The sequence below is a fragment of the Bubalus bubalis genome, chromosome 21 (genome assembly GCF_019923935.1).
Source record: "Bubalus bubalis isolate 160015118507 breed Murrah chromosome 21, NDDB_SH_1, whole genome shotgun sequence".
NCBI lineage: Eukaryota > Metazoa > Chordata > Mammalia > Artiodactyla > Bovidae > Bubalus > Bubalus bubalis.
Genome location: NC_059177.1, coordinates 28,327,845 through 28,345,835, shown reverse-complemented (window position 1 = coordinate 28,345,835; position 17,991 = coordinate 28,327,845). Strand labels below are relative to the sequence as shown.

The window sequence follows — 17,991 nt, the reverse complement described above, 5'->3', positions numbered from 1 at the left end:
TACAGGAACTCACGGAGAGGCGCTGATGGCCTGACTAGGTGGTCAGGGGAGAAGGCCAAGAAGGGATTTGTTCTAGCAGCAGAGAAGGCAGGGAGTGCAGGTGACCTGGATATGGGAAGAGAATCACCAAGAATAATGTCAAGATTTGGGGTGTCTTTGGGGGAGTCTAGGGAGCAAGTTTATTGAAAAGAGCAACTATGAGAGTATGGTTCCAGAATGTTAATTTAAAAGGACAGTGCTTTTTATTTCAGGCAGGAAAACACAACCGTCATCAAGGATGAATTTTTCCTGAGTGAATACCTGCATGTGAGCTCTGTGGAGATTGGGACATGAAGCCTTCTCATCTCTCCATGGACTGTGATCTGGAGTCTCCTGAGCACAACCAGGGGCGTGAAGTCAGTGTCGGGAGGATGGGGTTCAGGTAACAGCTTGGGAGCCACTGCATATGAATGATAGTCATGGAGCTAGATGAAGTGAAGTGGAAGGAGCTTATGGTGGAACCCAGAAGGTCTTCTGCTGTCCCTGTGGGGGGTGCGGGCAGTCATATTGGGAGCCCGGGGACAGGCTGGCATGAGGACACTGAGCGCCAGCCGTTGGGTAGGACGGACAGAGGATCGCGGCGGCTGGATGTCGCGCGAGGGTGTGAAGGAGCGTGTGAGCAGATACACTGAAGGGTGCTCGGGAATCGGGGGGAGATGAGGCCAGAAACGGGCTCTCAACCCTGGTCAGCACAGGGGTCCCCTGGGCAGCTGAGGACTCATATACACTTGTGAGGACAGGCATCCAGCTGGAGTCAGTGAGAAGGAAACAGGCTTTGAGGAAGTGCAGACAGCAGGAGGACACAGAATTAGACCACTGATGTGGAGCGGATCTGGGAGATGCTGCGATGTCTGCAGGGGGTCCTGGGATTAAGCAGGAGGAATTTTTTTTTTTAAAGATGGGAGATGCTCCTTTTTTCTTTTTTTCCAATGATCCTGTTAGCAGGGAGGTAATGATGTCACAGGAAAGAGTGGATCTAAGCCCTCAGAAAGGGGGAAACATCCAGAGGACAGTAAATTTTACAGAATAATCACAGTTTCTTTTATTTTTTGTCAATTTATTTTTAATTGAAAGATAATTGCTTTGCAGTTTTGAATCACATTTTCTTGACGAGAACTGACCGTTTGAAGCAGGGATGGGTGTCTGCCTGCAGGTCAGGTGGACATCACAGTGGAGTTCTTGTCTTACTACTTCTACTTTCTTTCTGGAGAGTCAGCCAGGGCCCTGGCTGGGAGACAGCAGGGGAGAGACATAAGTGGGGTTGAGGACACAGAAGGTGTGAAAGAGTCATTGAGAAACTGGGAAAGTAAACTTAACCAGAGAGGTGCCGTTGGCCTGGAAATTCTCGGTGGGCGCCTGAGAGTGGTGAGTGTGAATTTCTCACAGGGTCAGCGAGCCCCTCTGTGATGTTTCCTGCAGCCACATTCAGAGATGTGGGTGGTGGCGTGGAGTAGGGAGTCAGATGCCCTCAGCGTCGTCCCTGTCCCCCAACAGCCCTCCAAGGCATGGGGTGAGCTGCCCAGAGACCCGAGCTGGTCGGTGGTGGAGTTGAAGTCCTTGTGCCTCTCTAAGCAGCATCGCCCTGTCCTGCAGAGTCACTGTCAGGATGAACGGGGACTTCCCCAAAGTGGGTACTTTGTGGTTTTTAATCTGAGAAAGACGCCTCTTGATTTGTACGTCACCAGAGACCCTGGTCAGGGTGTCATTGGCTGCGCTGTGAGCCATGCAGGTCTGGGAGCTTTTGCAGTGATATAGCAGAGCCCCGGGCATGGGGAGAACCCGCTTTGCCAGCTACTCCGGGTCCATCAGGGTTAGTGGTGAGGATGATAATGATGGTTTTTAATAATTGTTCCTAAGGCGCCACTAGTAATTATTGTGCTGAAACCATCGCCAACAACCTTCCTTCTCCCTTAAAGGAACAGGGATTGCAAGAAGAGATAACGTCTGTGGAAGCCACTCAAGGAGACAGCACATATACGTGGGCAACCCTGGGCAGCCAGTTCCCACGCCTCAGTGCCTGCAGGCAGGACATGAATCCCAGGGTTTACACAAAGGAGCTGCTGACGCGAGCCGCTGCGTCCTGAGCATCCTAGGAGGGGTGCTGGGAGCCCTCCCAGCCAGCCTGAATGGGGGCCACGTCTCTCTCCATGATGTGCTGCTGTTGCTCCTAGCTCAATATTTATCTCACCACGTAAACCAATCTAGCTGGTTAGAAAAACAAGTTGTATTGCATTCTTAGGCAGTGCACTTAGCTGGCTGGTCTCCTGTAAAGCCATCTGTGTCTGACAGTAGAAATAACTTATCAGCATAAAGCCTGGATAAATTGGATTAAGAAATCACTGTGTGCTGAGAAAGTGGATGGAATACGTTTAGAAATGGAAGAGAACAGGGGGAAAAAAAAGCAAAATGGAGAGTGAACCGGTGGCCGAGGCCAGTTGCAGAGCTGAAATCTCTGAGTTCAGATCCCAGGTCCACTATGAGCTGTGTGACCAGGGGCAAGTTACTTGACTTCTCAGTGTCTCAGTTTACACACTCAGTGGGAAATTCAGTGAGCAAATGTACGCGTTTGAAACATCTTTGGAACAGTGCTTGTAAATAGGAGTACCTTGGCAATGTCAGTTACATTAGAACAGAACTTCGGAAAAGTCGGGATATGGGCTCTGTCAGAACTCCAGTACAACTTCAGAAAAGTTGGTTGGGGCAGGGACTTGGGAGAGGGGTACGGAGTATAAATTTCAAATGGTGCCAGAAAAGTCACTTTAGTACTAAAGATGTACATAGTACTTTTGTATAATGTTTTTAGAACACCAAAATCCATGAAGACAAAATACCCAAATTGCAAAAAAAACGGAAGACCTGACCCTGTGATTGTCCCACACTGTCTTACCTGCCTTACTACTTATCTCCTATCTCACGCTTCCTCGTAACTCAGTTAGTAAAGAATCTGCCTGCAGTGCAGGAGATCTGGGTTCGATTCCTGGGTCAGGAAGATCCCCTGGAGAAGGGAATGGCAACCTACTCCATTATTCTTGCCTGGAGAATCCCATGGACAGAGGAGCCTGGCGGGCTGTAGTCCATGGGGTCACAAGAGTCGGACATGACTTAGCAACTAAACCAACTTGCCTTACTCCAATCCCAGCGCTTGATTACCAATAAAACTTTATTTATGAAAATAGGTGACCAATACAAGAGCCATAGGTTGACGCTTTGATTTTTTTTTTAAGGGAGTTGCATTAAAATATTATCTGTCCTTAGTATCCAAGGTTTTGGCACCCACTTAAATTTTACACCCACAGTCAGTGTCTCTCCCTAGTCCCAACTGTGGATGTTTTCTTTCTCTGAGAATACCAGAGAAATTCTAAGTCAGACACTGACCTCAGAGCTCTTAGGGGCACACAGGAATGTCCCCCTGGGCAGGAGGGCACAGACAGTTCAGTGATGACATGTGTGACACGTGGTGATAGATGGAGGCTGTCAGAAGTCTTCTGAGGTCACCTTGAGACTAAACTTCCAACCCAGAAAGAAAACTGTCCTGATTTCACTGCGTCTCCTCCTGCCCACAAAGTGTATTTTTGACATTAAACTAGATGCAGGGGGAGGGAAGGGCCAAAAGCAGAGAGAAGGCTGGGTGACAAATCTGGAATCGCTGCCCTTCTCTTTGGTGTTTTAGCCTTCTTTTTGCTCTTCAAAAAGGAGGCGTTCGTCAGCGCCGCCATCACCTTCAGTGCCCTCTGTGTTTATAGCTGAGAATTTGATAGGAAGGACATAAACATCTACTTCTCATCCATTTTCACTGTTACTCGCTCAGCTCAGACAACGGCGAGGATTATCACAGCCTTGCGGGGGGAGACATTACGAGCCTGGGGTTTATCCTTGCCCTGGCAGAGTCATAAAGATGGGGCCTCAGTGTGCAGAGACACGCTGTTAATGCGACCCGGCCATCAGCAGAGACCTCCCAGCCCACCTGATTTGTTAGGATTAATCCCCTCTTCTCAAGGCTTAAAGTCAACCCGTGTTTAGCTCTCCTCTGACAGTTGCTCAGATGTTGCAGTGGGTGAACATAAAACGCAGGCTGTGAGCTGACCTTTCTCGAGGGCAGAGGAGTTGGGGCTCTGCGTTTCTGCTGCTTTGGCCCATTAGCAGAAACAGCAGGACTTGTGCATCACTTGGGCCCAGGATGCTGCCAGCTCGGCTGCTCTCCCCAGGGCCGAGGAGGACGTGACCTCTCTTGCCTTAGCTGCCAGCAGCCAGGGCCATCTGAGCCTGGGCCCTGTGGGTGGTGGGTGGGGGATACCCTGTCAGCCCGGGTGAGGCGATGCTGATGGGAGGCCTTTGTGTGCTTTGTCGTCGTTCAGTTGCTCAGTCGTGTTCAACTCTTCGCGACCTTGTGGACTGCCGCTTTCCAGGCAAGCCTGTCCCTCACTGTCTCCCGGAGTTTACTCACACTCATGTCCATCGAGTCGGTGATGCCATCCAACCATCTCATCCTCTGTCGTCCCCTTCTCCTCCCGCCTTCAGTCTTTGCCAGCATCAGGGTCTTTTCCAGTGAGTTAGCTCTTCACATTAGGTGGCCAAAGTATTGGAAGCTTCAGGGGTTGTGATTACAGATTTTGTAGCTCATTTTTTTTTTAAGAACAATTTCCTTTACTAGTAGTCAAAGAAATGGAAATTAAGGTAAATAGTTCATTAATATTTTGAAATTATAATATATTTTGGTGCTGAGGGTATGAACAGGGAGTTTCTTAAACTCTGCTGGTAAGATTTTCTAGCTTTATAGAGAACTCAGCAACAAAGGCAGGAGTAGATGTTTTTCTGGAACTCTCACTTTTTTGATGATCCAACGGATGTTGGCAATTTGATCTCTGGTTCCTCTGCCTTTTCTAAATCCAGCTTGAACATCTGGAAGTTCACAGTTCATGTGTTGTGGGGGGGTGGGGTGGGCAGTGTTTCTTTGTGTTAATGTTAGTTTTATGGCATCCTGGATGGTATAAAAATTATTCAGTACTTTTATTAAAAGAATCAGTTTATTAAAGTCATACTCTACTTTTTCTTTAAATTTATAATTCCAGCTTCTTAATCTTCTTATTTATAAACCTCACATTTTAGCAATCACATTAAAGGAGACTTTATTATTTGAGATGATGTACTATTAGATGCCATTAAACCCTTTTAAACATTTTAAATTTAATCTCTGAGTTGATAGATTTCACTTCCTCTCTAAGAATTTCAGCTTATTCAATCGTATGGAGAGAGGGTCTTGACACAGAGGTGGTCCAGGTAAATTGAGGTCTGGGGGGTGGGCCCTAATCCTGTGTGACCAGAGTCCTTATAAATGGGGACATTTGGACATGGAGACAGACAAGCACTGGCAAGATGGTTAGGCGACACTGGAGTCAGGATTGGGATGTAGCGTCTACAAGCCAAGGAGCACCTCGGGCCCCTAGAAGCTGGGAGAGAAACATGGATCACCGTCTTCCCTGGAGCCTTCGCAGGGAGTGCGGTCTTGCTGTCACCTTGATTTCAAACTTCTAGCCTCCAGCACTGTCAGACAGTAAGTGACCGTCGTGTCAGCTGACTCAGTTTGAGGTGCGGTGTTGTAACAGCCCTAGGAGTCTAGCCCACGTCCTGAGGATGTTGGTTTCTTTCTGCCGGTTGGAAGTATGTACGTCAGCTTCAAAGTAAAGCTGACTCCATCTTATTTTTAAAAGCCACGTGTGCTTTTCCCTGGCCTCCGTTCTTGTTGCCGTTTCCTCACATAGCACCTCTCAGAGAGGCCTTCCCTGACCCCCTGTAGCAGTGTCCACGCTTGTTCTTCATGACCTACGTGTGTTACAGGCTTCTTCACCCTGGTGGTCCTGTTCAGGTGTGTGTTCATTATTTATTCTCTTTTCTCTCCCATCCTGAGACAGGACCTCCAGAAGGCTAAGCACCTTCTCTGCTGTCTATAGCAGTGCCTAGGACATGATGGGTCAGAGAAGGCAGTGGCACCCCACTCCAGTACTCCTGCCTGGAAAATCCCAGGGAAGGAGGAGCCTGGTGGGCTGCAATCCATGGGGTCTCGAAGGGTCAGTCACGACTGAGCGACTTCACTTTCACTTTTCACTTTCATGCATTGGAGAAGGAAATGGCAACCCATTCCAGTGTTCTTGCCTGGAGAATCCCAGGGACGGGGGAGCCTGGTGGGCTGCCGTCTATGGTGTCGCGTAGACTCGGACACGACTGAAGCGACTTAGCAGCAGCAGCAGGACATGGTGAGTACTGATCAGTATTTATCCAGTGGCTGAAACTAAAGGAAATGTGAGAAAAAAAAGAACTCCCATCTCTAGTTCTGCACTCGTGGCTCTAAGTTCTTCTTCCCCTTTTCCCACTCTTTGGAAAATCACAGTGGAAAATCTAAGTCCCTCCTCCCCCCTCCCTCTCTTTTCCTGCTTCTTTCTCCTCCCTTCCTTTTTTCCGCCTTCCTTCTCTTTTTTCTGCCGTTCATCAAGTATCTCCTGTGTCAGAGCACTGTGCTGGGTCTCAGCGTGTCCTCATGGAGCTTAGAGTCAATCAGAGGTACAGACATTAAACTAACATTTTAATACATTTCAGAAAGTAAAATTTTAAGTGTTCTACATGTTGACAGTGGGGGACATTCCTTAGTCTGCAAGATGTGTGTGAATGGCAAAGTTTCTCTGAGAAGGTTCTTGAGAGGAGGAGAGACCAGGGGGAGAGGCAAGGAAGAGATTCTAGAAAACAAAAGCAGGGGTTGCCAAGGTCCTGAGTGGGAAAGAATGTTCTGGAAGAAATGGAAGGGATGGCAGAGCATCCGTAGGGCTGGTTGAGTCATCTGCAGGATCTGGAGAGTGTTCATAAGAGCAGTGCGAAGTGGAACATTTAGGCTCAGGGGGACGCGATCAGATTTGTATTTGAAAGAGATCTTTTTGACTGCCTTGTGGAGGAAGGATGGGCGGAGCGGGCAAGACTGAACTTGGAAGACCAGTTAAAAGGGCCATAGTTGTGGCCCTGCTGAGCAAGGCTGGTGGCTGGGGATGTCTGACTTGGGTTGGGTTGGCTTGGGTGTTTCCCCTGTGTTAACAGACAGTCGTCTGTATGGATGGCATTTCTCTGGTTGCTTAGTGAGGGGATCTGCTAACACATTCCACACAGCTGGTCGGTGGAGCCTTGGCACAACCTTCCTGGAAGTGGTATCTCTCAAAATGAAAAAGGATATTGCAGTTCCACTTGTGGGATGCCTCAGTAATGAAACCGTGGAACAGAGATGATTCTACCTGCAAGTTTACTGCAGAACCGGTTAGGATAGTCAGACGTTGGCACCACTGCAGAAGTCTCACCTCATCGCGTGTGCGCCCCTGTGATGGTCTACTGTGCTCTTGTGAAAGTTAGGATGCAGACTTACATTCATTTACACAGGCAAATGGCCATGGTGTCTTTTTACGGGGAAAAGATAATAGAAATTACTGTACTTTTGTAAGTAAGCATGTAATTGTGCATCAGTGTCCAGGCGAATATAGAAATGGTTCTTCAGGTATTTTCTTGCGGAAGAAACTCTGTAGGCTTGCTCTCACTTTGGCAAGAGAAAAAGAAAAGACTGCAGAGGCTTGAGATGGTCACTGGCAGAGGCGTAAGGACAGAGGCAAATTGACCTCATGGGGTCACTCTTAGTCATGCCTTTGGTTGCATGAGTATACTTAGGCTACAGGAAATCTGAAAAACATATATTCTTTATTTTTTCCCTTGCTGTGGAAGGTAATTTTATTTTTTTCAAATGAGCTTTTTTTGGGGGGAGTATAGTTGTTTTGCAGTCTTGTTTCTTTAAAGTGATGCTCTTGATTTCAGGACTGCTCAGAGAGTCCTGTAGGAGCAGTCAAGAACACTGGCCTTGTGGTGAGCCCTGAAGGCGCCTGGCAGCCCTGCTGCTTGCTGTGTGTGACTTTGAACAGGTCCCTGAAACTTGCAGAAAGCTGACATCCTCACTGATGCAGAGGCGCACACTTCAAGGGGGTTTCTACAAGCCAGCTGAGGCTTAAGAGCTTGGCTCAGCACCTGGCATATGGTATGTGTGTATGTGTGCACTCAGTTATGTCTGACTCTTTGCGACCCTATGGACTATAGTCTGCCAGGCTCCTCTGTCCATGAGATTTCCCAGGCAAGAATAGTGGAGTGGGTTGCCATTTCCTAAACAGTAAGAGCTTGTTCCAGCTGCTCTTTTAGCACCTGCCTGCTCCCAGACATCTGACAGGTTCTCCTTGATTTTACTTGACTCCTAGAGCCCTTGGGGATACAGTAATACAGTAACGGGACAATCGTATAGTGATGAGTGTGGAGTGTAAACTAGAAGCTGAGGTTTTTCTATTCTTGGTTTTCCATGAACCTGCTAGGTGACCTTCAGTACCACTCAGCCCCACTGGGCTAACTTTCTTTAACTTTAAAGTGAGAAGGTTAGACTGAGAAAGCTTCCAAGTCCATAATTCTGTGATCGCATGGAGTGAGGACTTGATAAAACCTGTTGGACTATCTTGTTGAGGGCCCTTATCTGTGTGCCCTAGGCTGGAAGGCATCTTTAATGGGCTAATAGCTAAGAATTCAGTTTCTGTTTGCCTTCTGATCCTGTTGCACCAAAGATAGGCCTGTAGAAGGCTGCTATCAACAATTTATGGTCACCCTCAGGCATTGCTCTTATCAGGAAAGCTAATCACATTTTAAGCTTTTTCAGTTTTTCTGCTTGGAATAATTTCTTGCTTTTACTGCCTCACCAGTCTTTAAATGGTAGATTGATTCCTTGATGTGGGAGAACTGGACGATGTTTCTTAAGGACTCCAGCTCTTTCTGCCCCAGGTAGAGACCTGTGAGGAGAAAATGGCAGGGACTAACTTTTTCTTTCTCTGCAGGGGAGCCATGGAAGTCTGGCTGGCTGGCTTGATTGTCAGCTGACTTACTGCTTCCTCTCTAAAAGTATTCATCCTTCAAAGCTCTTTACCAGCATTATCCAATTACTTCCTTAAGTAAGTTGTTCTCAGAGATGTGATTGGGTGTTGTGAAAAGAACTATAAAATGAAAAGTTGGCAATGAAATAAAATTGGAGTCTTTGATATTTCTCTTTTCTAAGAAAGTATTTTATTTATAGTTGATTTGGGGCTTCCCTGATGGCTCAGCTATAAAGAATCTTGCTGCCATTGCAGGAGACTCAGGTTTGATCCCTGGGTCGGGAAGATTCCCCGGAGAAGGAATTGGCAACCCACTCCAGTATTCTTGCCTGGGAAATCTCATGGACAGAGGAGCCCTGGTGGACTACAGTCCACGGGGTCATGAAAGAGTCGGACACAACTTAGCAATTAAACAGCAATATGATTGATTTACAGTGTTGTGGTAGTTTTTACCATACAGCAAAACTATTATATGTAATTCTTTTTTCATATTCCTTTCCATTATGATATTGAATATAGTTTCCTGTGCCATATGTACAGCCAGGCCTCGTTGTTTCTCCATTCACTGTGTAACAGGTTGCATCCTCTAATCCCAAGCTCCCAATCCATCCTTCTCCCTTCCCTCCTCCCTTGGCAACCACAGGTCTGTCCACTGTGTCTGTGAGTCTGCTGCTGTTCCATAGATTTGTTCTTTTGTGGCATGTTTCAGATTCCACACGTAAGTGAGTGTATTTCTTTCTTTTTTGGGGAGGCTTATAACATTCCATGTCATATCAAAGTCACTGTGAAGTCCTACAGTCTATAAATAATGTTTCACTTGGTTTAATCCAATGTACCTATATTCCTTTCAGAATATGGAACGTTTTCATAATAATACTTCTTAGCATCTTGGTAGACTAATATTTTGAAAATATTCAAGACTGTGTTGCTGACCCTTTGAGCAGAGTTAGACTTGATCTCTGACTTCTGTTGAGAAGAATCCTTATAAAAGTATCGCAGATTTGCCCACTGGCTGCCTCGCCAGTGGGTGACTGTGTGAGTTGTCTTGGCCGAGGCCCCTCCCTCTTCCTCCTTTCCTGCAGGGATGCGAGCACCTTCTGGGGGCCCCATGCGATGTCTTCTGTTCGGATACCCTTTTCATGCTCCAGCCCTTTCCAATCAGCCAGAGGTCCAGTCTCTGTCCTGAGCCCTGAAATCCAGGGGGGAGAGACTGGATTCTCCTCCATCTTCTTGCTGTTCTCATATTGGAATCTGGGCCACCTGACCAGTTGCCAGTTTGCACCCAATCTTCTGACCCTGCAATGATGCCTGTACCCGGCTCTCTGCACACTGGCTATGATTTTACTTCACTTTTAAATAGATACTCAGAAACGAGGTGTGTTGGGATGAGATGAATATTTAAATCAAGAGACTGAGTAAAATAGATTCCTCTCAGTGTGGGCGGGCCTCATCCACTCAGTTGATGTCCTGAATAGAACAAAAAGGATGCTACTCCTCTCAAGAGAGATTTCTTCCTGCCTCATGGCCTTCGGACTAGGACATCAGCCTTTTCTTGCCTTTGGGCTCAAGCTGACGCATTAGCAATTCCTGGGTCTCGAGCTGACCGGCCTTCTGACCAGGACTGCACCATTGGGTCTCCTGGGCCCCAGCTTGCTAGCTCGCCATGCACATCATGGGACGTGCTTGCCTGCACAGGTATGTGAGCCAATCCCTTATAGAAAATCTCTCTCTGTCTACATCCATACACATGTTCTGTGTGTACACACACACAGCCAGTTCCTTGTAGAAAATACCTTTCTATCTCATACACACCCGGACATTCTCTCGCACACTCACTCTCACACTGCTTCTTTGGAGAATCCTAATACAGGATCTCAGCTGGAAATCAGCAAACTAGGACCCATGAGCTAAATGCAGTCTGCCCTCTGTTATTTTATAGCCCATGATTGAAGAATGGTTTTTACTGATGAATATTTGTAACCGATTTAATGATAGGAACCCTTAGCTTTGATCCCCAGGTAAGCAGAATGTTACCCCCACCCCCTCCGCCCCCGACACACACATATCTTGATCCCATTCTTGTCATTAGTAGTCCTGTATTTCTAAAAATTGTACTCATATACTTTGAAGTTCATCACTGAAAGTTGTGGAAATGTTCATATCCTTGATTCTGTCTCTGGCCCCACATAACCTAAGATACTTACTGAAAGAGTTTACTTGCCCCTCATCTAAGTTCTGATTGTCTGCTAGAAGTGAAAAAATATGGTGGGGATCTTAAAGACATCTACAGCACATTCTTTTTACAACTATATACACACTCAACTGAGTGTGAATATTCTGCAGGTATTTTTTAGTATTAAAAGGATATTTTCCCAAGGGCTGTAATTAGAGGAAAGATTGCATCTTTTTTTGTTTTCTGGATGAAGGTGAATGCGGGAGATGTCTCAGGCTGGCTGGCCTTGTGTGTTGTGTAGGCCGCGGCTGGGTCTTGACTGTGCTGTGACCATCAGCTTTGACCTGACCCCAACCCGCTCCTCCGGCTCCAGGCACCTTGAGACACTGCAGTCGTATTTATCATTGCTTTCTTTCATCAGCTGTTGTTCATCCTTTTATAAAGCTGTCTTGAATTTGTTCTGGAGCGTTCCTTGTTTATTGTCTTGAAGTGAGGAGGACTGCGGGTTACAGTGTAGGAAGTCAGACTACCCAGGGTCTCGCACCTTGCTTACTGGGTGACAGCTGGGAAGCGCTTTGTCCGAGGTCACTGAGACTTCACCCTGAGGGGAGAACCAACCAGCCTCTTTAAACGAGGGCCTGGGCTACAGCAGGCCCTGCTCTTCCAAGTGCAGCCAAATAAGAGAGGCAGTCCTGCTTACAGAGAGGGTAGGTTTTTCAACTGCTCATTAAGCAACAAGGATGCCTACCTTTGTGTTCCTTGAGGGTGGATAAGACTCTGGATCCTAGAATCAGAGATGGGACACTGAAACTGCAAAGCATGGCTTGTCAGGCAGTCTGGTTCCAGAGAAAATGCCTTCCTACCCGAGAGCTTTTGTACTTTCTGTGAGAGGTGGCATGGAATATCCTTGCCCACACTGTGCATGGCTGTCTCTTTCCCCAACTTTAGATCTCACTTAGATATTTAGGGTGGTCTTTTCTGATAATCCAGCTTAAAGTACGATAACCCACCTGATGGTTCACTCCACATATTCTCTAAGGCCCCTGCTATGTCAGGAACTGGTCTAAGAATTAGGGATCAAAAGAAACCAACAAGGAAAAAAAAAAACCCTTCAGAACCCAAACAGTCAAAATTCCTGTTTGTTTACAGTTTCTGAAACTTTGGCATGCATCTAGTCACTTGAAGGGCTTGAAGAAAGCAGACTGCGTGACCTCTAAGTGTCTGAATCAGTTGGTCTGGGGTGGGGCCCAGGAATTTCCATTTCCAGTAATATCGCAGGTGCTGCTGGTGCTGTGAGTTCAGGGATCCTATTGTGAGACCCCCTGCTTGAGTGGGTAGTGCTTCTCTCAGCCTGTGCTTGTTTGCCCAATATGATTTGCAAGTCTTTGTCTTTTGTTTATTTGCACTTTTTTTTTTTTCTTTTTTAGCTTGCCACTGGCAGAAGGGGTATTCCGTGAAGGGGATTCATCTCCGTCTTGCCCCCAGTGTGTTCCTGGTCCCAGCAGAGGGATCAGTATGTAGTAGATGCTCCTTGGCCACCTGAAGGGCTGAGAAGGGCTGAAGGCAGATGGGCAGCAAGGCAAAGCTCTCTTTGCTGTTCTTTCCTGTGTGTCTGCCCTTCTTCATTCGGCCACTTCCGTGATCCGTTGGAATCCTGGCAGGTGGGCCAGGTAGGACCTGGGTTGGCTTCTCCTCCCCAGTGGGAAATCTCATATATTCAGTCAGGTTGCCTAAGGGAAAACAGTTCTTTATGCTGTGGTGGGGGAGGGGGCATTGTAGAGCTGGCGCGTAAAGAAAAGATTGTGTGCTTGCAGACCACAGAGCGATTGCGGAATGGTGGGCATCCACACCCAGGGAGAGGGGTGGTGTGCGGGTGGATCTTGCGACCAGAGAGCCTGTAACATGTAAGCATTCAGACTTTTTAAAGAAGAGTTCCCTGAGTTTGCACAGTGAATTAACTTTCATTGAGAGCTGGCTTCATGTCTGTATTTTTTAGATCAGAGAGCTCTGTACTGTGAAAGTTGCTCAGTGGTGTCTGACTCTTTGCGATCCCATGGACTATACAGTCCATGGAATTCTCCAGGCCAGAATACTGGAGTGGGTAGCCTTTCCCTTCTCCAGGGGATCTTCCCAAACCCAGGGATCGAACCCAGGTCTCAGAGGCAAGCCAGTCAACTGCACTTCATGTCCTTAGACAGACCTTTGTCCCCTGCCAGCTGCAGTAGAGCCCGGATTTGTAACTCACATCTGGCGTCCTTTTAGAGTTTTCTGAAAAATGGTTGTAGTAGTATTTGGTACCACGTGGTGATTCCTTCAAGAGAAACCAAATGTCTCTATCTGTTCTGAACTGCTGTTAACAAAATACGATAAGATGGGGTGGCTTCTAAACAGAAGAAATGTCTCTCATCTCTGACCACTGGATGTCTGAGACCCAGGTGTCAGCAAGCTCAGGCTCGGGAGCAGCCCTCTTGGGGATTGCAGTGGGTATCTTCTGTCTCATTGCATGGTGGAGGTGGGGTCTCTGGAGGGCCTCTTTCATAGGGTGCTGATCCCATTCATGAGGACTCCAGCCTCATGAGCTGATCACTTCCCAGAGGGTCCATCTTCTCACACGTCACCTTAGGGATTAGGTTTCCCGGGGCCACAAATATTTCATCTGTAGCATTAGTGTAGGCTTGGCCCATGCCCTGAGTGGCCTCCAGGCTCAGGCGATACACGTACAGTTTGTTTCCTGGGCATCCAAATTTCACTTTCGCCCTCTCTTTAAGTATTTTTATTTATTAAAATTTTTTCCTACAGTGGCTGTTCTATTCATTATTGAAGTACAGTTGATTTACAGTGTTAATTACTGCTGTACAGCAAGGTGATTCAGTTATATGTATATGTGTGTGTGTGTATGTTCTTTAAAATATTTTTTTCCATTGGAAAAATTGAGTACAGTTCCCCATGCTATACAGTAGGACCTTGTTGTCTATCTGTTCTATATGTAAAAGGTTATGTCTGATAACACCGACCTCCCACTCCATCACTCTCTCAACTGCCTCCCCCTTGACACCCTCCACTCTGTGCTCGGTGTCTGTGACTCTTCCTTCCTGATGAGTTGTGTCTAAATATGAAGGGAGGGAGGAGGGGAGGGAGGACCACTTTGCTACTCTGCCCAAGCAGGTTTTTAACTCTGAGTGACTGACTCGCTGATCCTTTGCTGAGTGGGCTATAATGTAAAATTGAACCAGAGTACTCTCAGCTGTTTGGCTCCTACCTGTCTCCCCACTCTTACTACCCATCATTCTGTCAAGTACACAGGTTTGTTTGAAATAAACCATGTTTATTTAAAGTGTGCCCACCTCTGGGCCTTTGCACACGTGGTTTGCTTTGCCTCAAATATGACTTGTTTTCCCAGTTAACTAACATCCATCCACTGGCTCTCAGCTCAACCATAACTCTATGAGAGACCCTCCCTGAAATCCGGCACTTGATCTCCTATCTGCCCTCCACCCCTAACCTTGTTGATATGTTTAAAGTATTGGTGTGATGATTGGATTTTTCTTTTCTTATTTAATACTTTGGCCACCTGATAAGAAGAACTGATTCACTAGAAAAGACCCTGATGCTGGGAAAGATTGAAGGCGGGAGGAGAAGGGGACGACAGAGGATGAGATGGTTGGATGGCATCACTGACTCGATGGACATGAGTTTGAGTAAGCTCCGGGAGTTGGTGACGGTCAGGGAGGCCTGGCATGCTGCAGTTTATGGGGTCACAAATAGACACGACTGAGCGACTGAACTGAACTGAGGAGAGCTCCATGAGAACTCATTATGATCTTAAACACAGCAGGCACAAAAACTCCTGGCTGAACAAATCCATGTTGGTTTCTGACACAGCGCCTGGAGCATAGACATAGTGATGATTCTTCAAATCAAACCCATAATGTCAGGGGTGGCAGCTGAGGAGGAGGAGTGAACACAGTTCCATTTAATCCTGATATATTTTTGAGAGGCTCTGACATCTGGGGAGTTTCATTTGGTTTCTGAGGATTTTTTTCTAGAAGTACCAAATTGGTAAGCAAATGTAACTCTGCAATAGCCCCATTCAAGTAAGGATCATTACTTTCTCATTTTTCATTTTAAAAAGATGCTGAGTGCACTGAGGTCAGCTTTCTGCCATTAAAAGGCAGTACCAGGCTACAGGTAGAGCACACGGCCCCATGGCCCCTGCCCTTTCAGGATTGGTTCAAACTGGAAGCTAAGGAAAATGGATCATGTAAGCAGGAGAACCCATCTGAACAAAACTCAAAGAACCACACTTTGTTTTCTGACTGCTTCAGGGAATTCATGTTTAATCAAAATTGAAGAGTACAGCAGTAGCCATGAGAATTCTTGCATCTTATCTCCGTTTTAGTGACTTCTTTTTAATTAGTTGATGCTCTGCAGAAATCTTAATGCACTTAAAAAAATTGGGAAGCTGAAATAAGTGGGAGTTGTGGTTGCTTCTGGCAGAATTGTTTGCTTCTTCGGTTCTGGGCAATTTTGCTAACAAGTAACCTGTAACCTACTTCTTAGACTCCAACTAGATAATGTATTTGGTTAATTTTCAAAGTTTAGTTTATAATCCTCATTAGTTCTCTAACTAGCTTTCCCCTGGCAGTGGATAGTCCTGCCGCATCACATTTGTGGTTCTTGCTTTTTAGGGCATCCTGTTTTCATTTAAAAGATGAAAAGCTTAATTAGTGCCTCCAGTTCCTAGATTTTTATGTCATATGTTTTTGCCAGTGGTGTTAGAATATTTTGTCACTTAAAACTCCAAGGGGAACCGAGTGACATGTCTGTCACTTTGAAGCAGTTCCTTTTATCATGATGTTGACTAGGCTACAAGGAGTAGCACAACCCAGAGATTTAGAATTACTTCTTGAGAAGCTGGTGGAGGCAAAGAGGGAAAGGTAAAGGGTTGGGTATCAGGGGGTGCAAACTTAGATCACAGCCCTACACTCATCTGGACACCGTTCTTAATCTGACCTGTTGACAAGGCCCTCTGCCTGGCAGAACTGGCCTGTGAATTTGGAGAGGTCACGTGTTTTGGACACACATGCCTGATGGTCTGTATTGGTGCTGCTGCTGCTGCTGCTGCTAAGTCGCTTCAGTTGTGTCCGACTCGGTGCGACCCCATAGACGGCAGCCCACCAGGCTCTGCTGTCCCTGGGGTTCTCCAGGCAAGAACACTGGAGTGGGTTGCCATTTCCTTCTCCAATGCATGAAAGTGAAAAGTGAAAGTGAAGTCGCTCAGTCATGTCCGACTCTTCGCGACCCCATGGACTGCAGCCCACCAGGCTCCTCCCGCCATGGGATTTTCCAGGCAAGAGTACTGGAGTGGGGTGCCTTGCCTTCTCTGGTATTGGTGCTAGCCAACAGAAATAAAGTGTTGAGTCACATCTGTGATTGAAATGTTTTTAGTAACCACCTGAAAAAGTAAAAAGGTGAAATTAAAATTCTTTAATCCAAGATATGCGAAGTATTATTTCAACATGTAAAGAACTACTGAAATATTTTGTCTTTTTTTTTAGTACTACGTCTTTGAAAGCCATTTTCTCAGAACAGCTCGGTTTAGACTAACCATATTTTTACGTGTTTAATAGCCAGCTGTAGCCAGTAGCTACTGTGTTGAAAGGTATAGCACTGGATAATCAAAAAATTCTCATTTCTTTCCCCTTATACTTTAGGAATAAAGTTGAGTCACCCATCCAGGGGGAGTGGCTGTTATGGAGAATCAGAAGTCTGCCCTCCTTGTGCCAATATATAACACTCTGATCTTTAATGAGAACGCATGAGGCAGGTAAAGCTATTTCCCCAGAGAAACCCATGCACCTAACTCTTACAACCTGTATATATCTCGCAGCAACTTGTAATCCATCTGACTGTTCTGGGTCTTGGTAACACATGGACTAGTGAGGACAGATGGGAGGTAAGAGAGCTGGAGCCAAAGATCCAATCTGTTGGAACTTGACCTTGGAGAGTATTGAAAACCATGGTGCTAATAGTCCACCTTCTGCAAAAACTCATGTAGCAGGGGTAATGATCTTTGCAATGCCTGGTCTTGCAGAGGCAATGGACAGATATATTTATTCCTCCCCATTAAGATACCAGTGTCTTATCTTCATTAGGTTGTTCTAATGGGAGTATGACTACTAATTAGTCTTTCTGACTGCAAGGGAGGAATTTTGGTTCAAACAGGGTGTGTTGAAGGAATCTAAGTTGCAGACACCTAAACACCTGGATACTTCAAGTTTCAGTGAGAAATTATCTGGCATCAAGGCAAGTGAAAATGATACACTTTATAATCTCATTCATTCATTCATGGATGTGTCTTTTCAGGAGGTATTATAGCTGAAACTTGTGTAACAGTTTGTAACAAATTCATTATGTAGAATCCTGTGGGTTGTTGGAGTCTGAAAGATACCAGTTTTGAAGCCCACCTACTTTGGTGTACCTTGTTATTCTATGGAAATATTACAGATTTTGCAGATGTGTCTTAGAAAACCAACATCTCAGAGATGTTAGATAGTACTGACAGGCAGTAGTGATTGCCAGAAACCAAAGAAATTTCACAGAAATTGTAAACATGATGTTGGTTGATAAACTTGCTCGTTCAAGTCTGTAGGGTAGACTTGGGTCAAATTGAGGCTTTCCGTAAGAAAAGACAAAGCTAGATTAAATGGTGAGTGTTTGATTCCTTTTTTTTCCTAACAGACTTTGATTGTACATCTGTCTTTGGATTCCAGGCAGGATGAAGGTAGTGGATGATCTGAAACACTCAAATTCTTCTAAAGCATCAGGTAAGACAATGAAGGAAAGAAGGAA

At 46.1% G+C, this 17,991-nt stretch overlaps 1 long non-coding RNA gene across 1 annotated transcript; it reads left to right on the top strand.

Annotated features, from left to right (window-relative positions):
* Positions 1-282: 282 nt before the first annotated feature.
* LOC112581279 lies at positions 283-17,970 on the top strand. The gene is made up of 3 exons (XR_006547375.2): positions 283-421; positions 16,854-16,966; positions 17,881-17,970. It is a non-coding gene; the product is annotated as an uncharacterized LOC112581279 (long non-coding RNA).
* Positions 17,971-17,991: the final 21 nt, after the last annotated feature.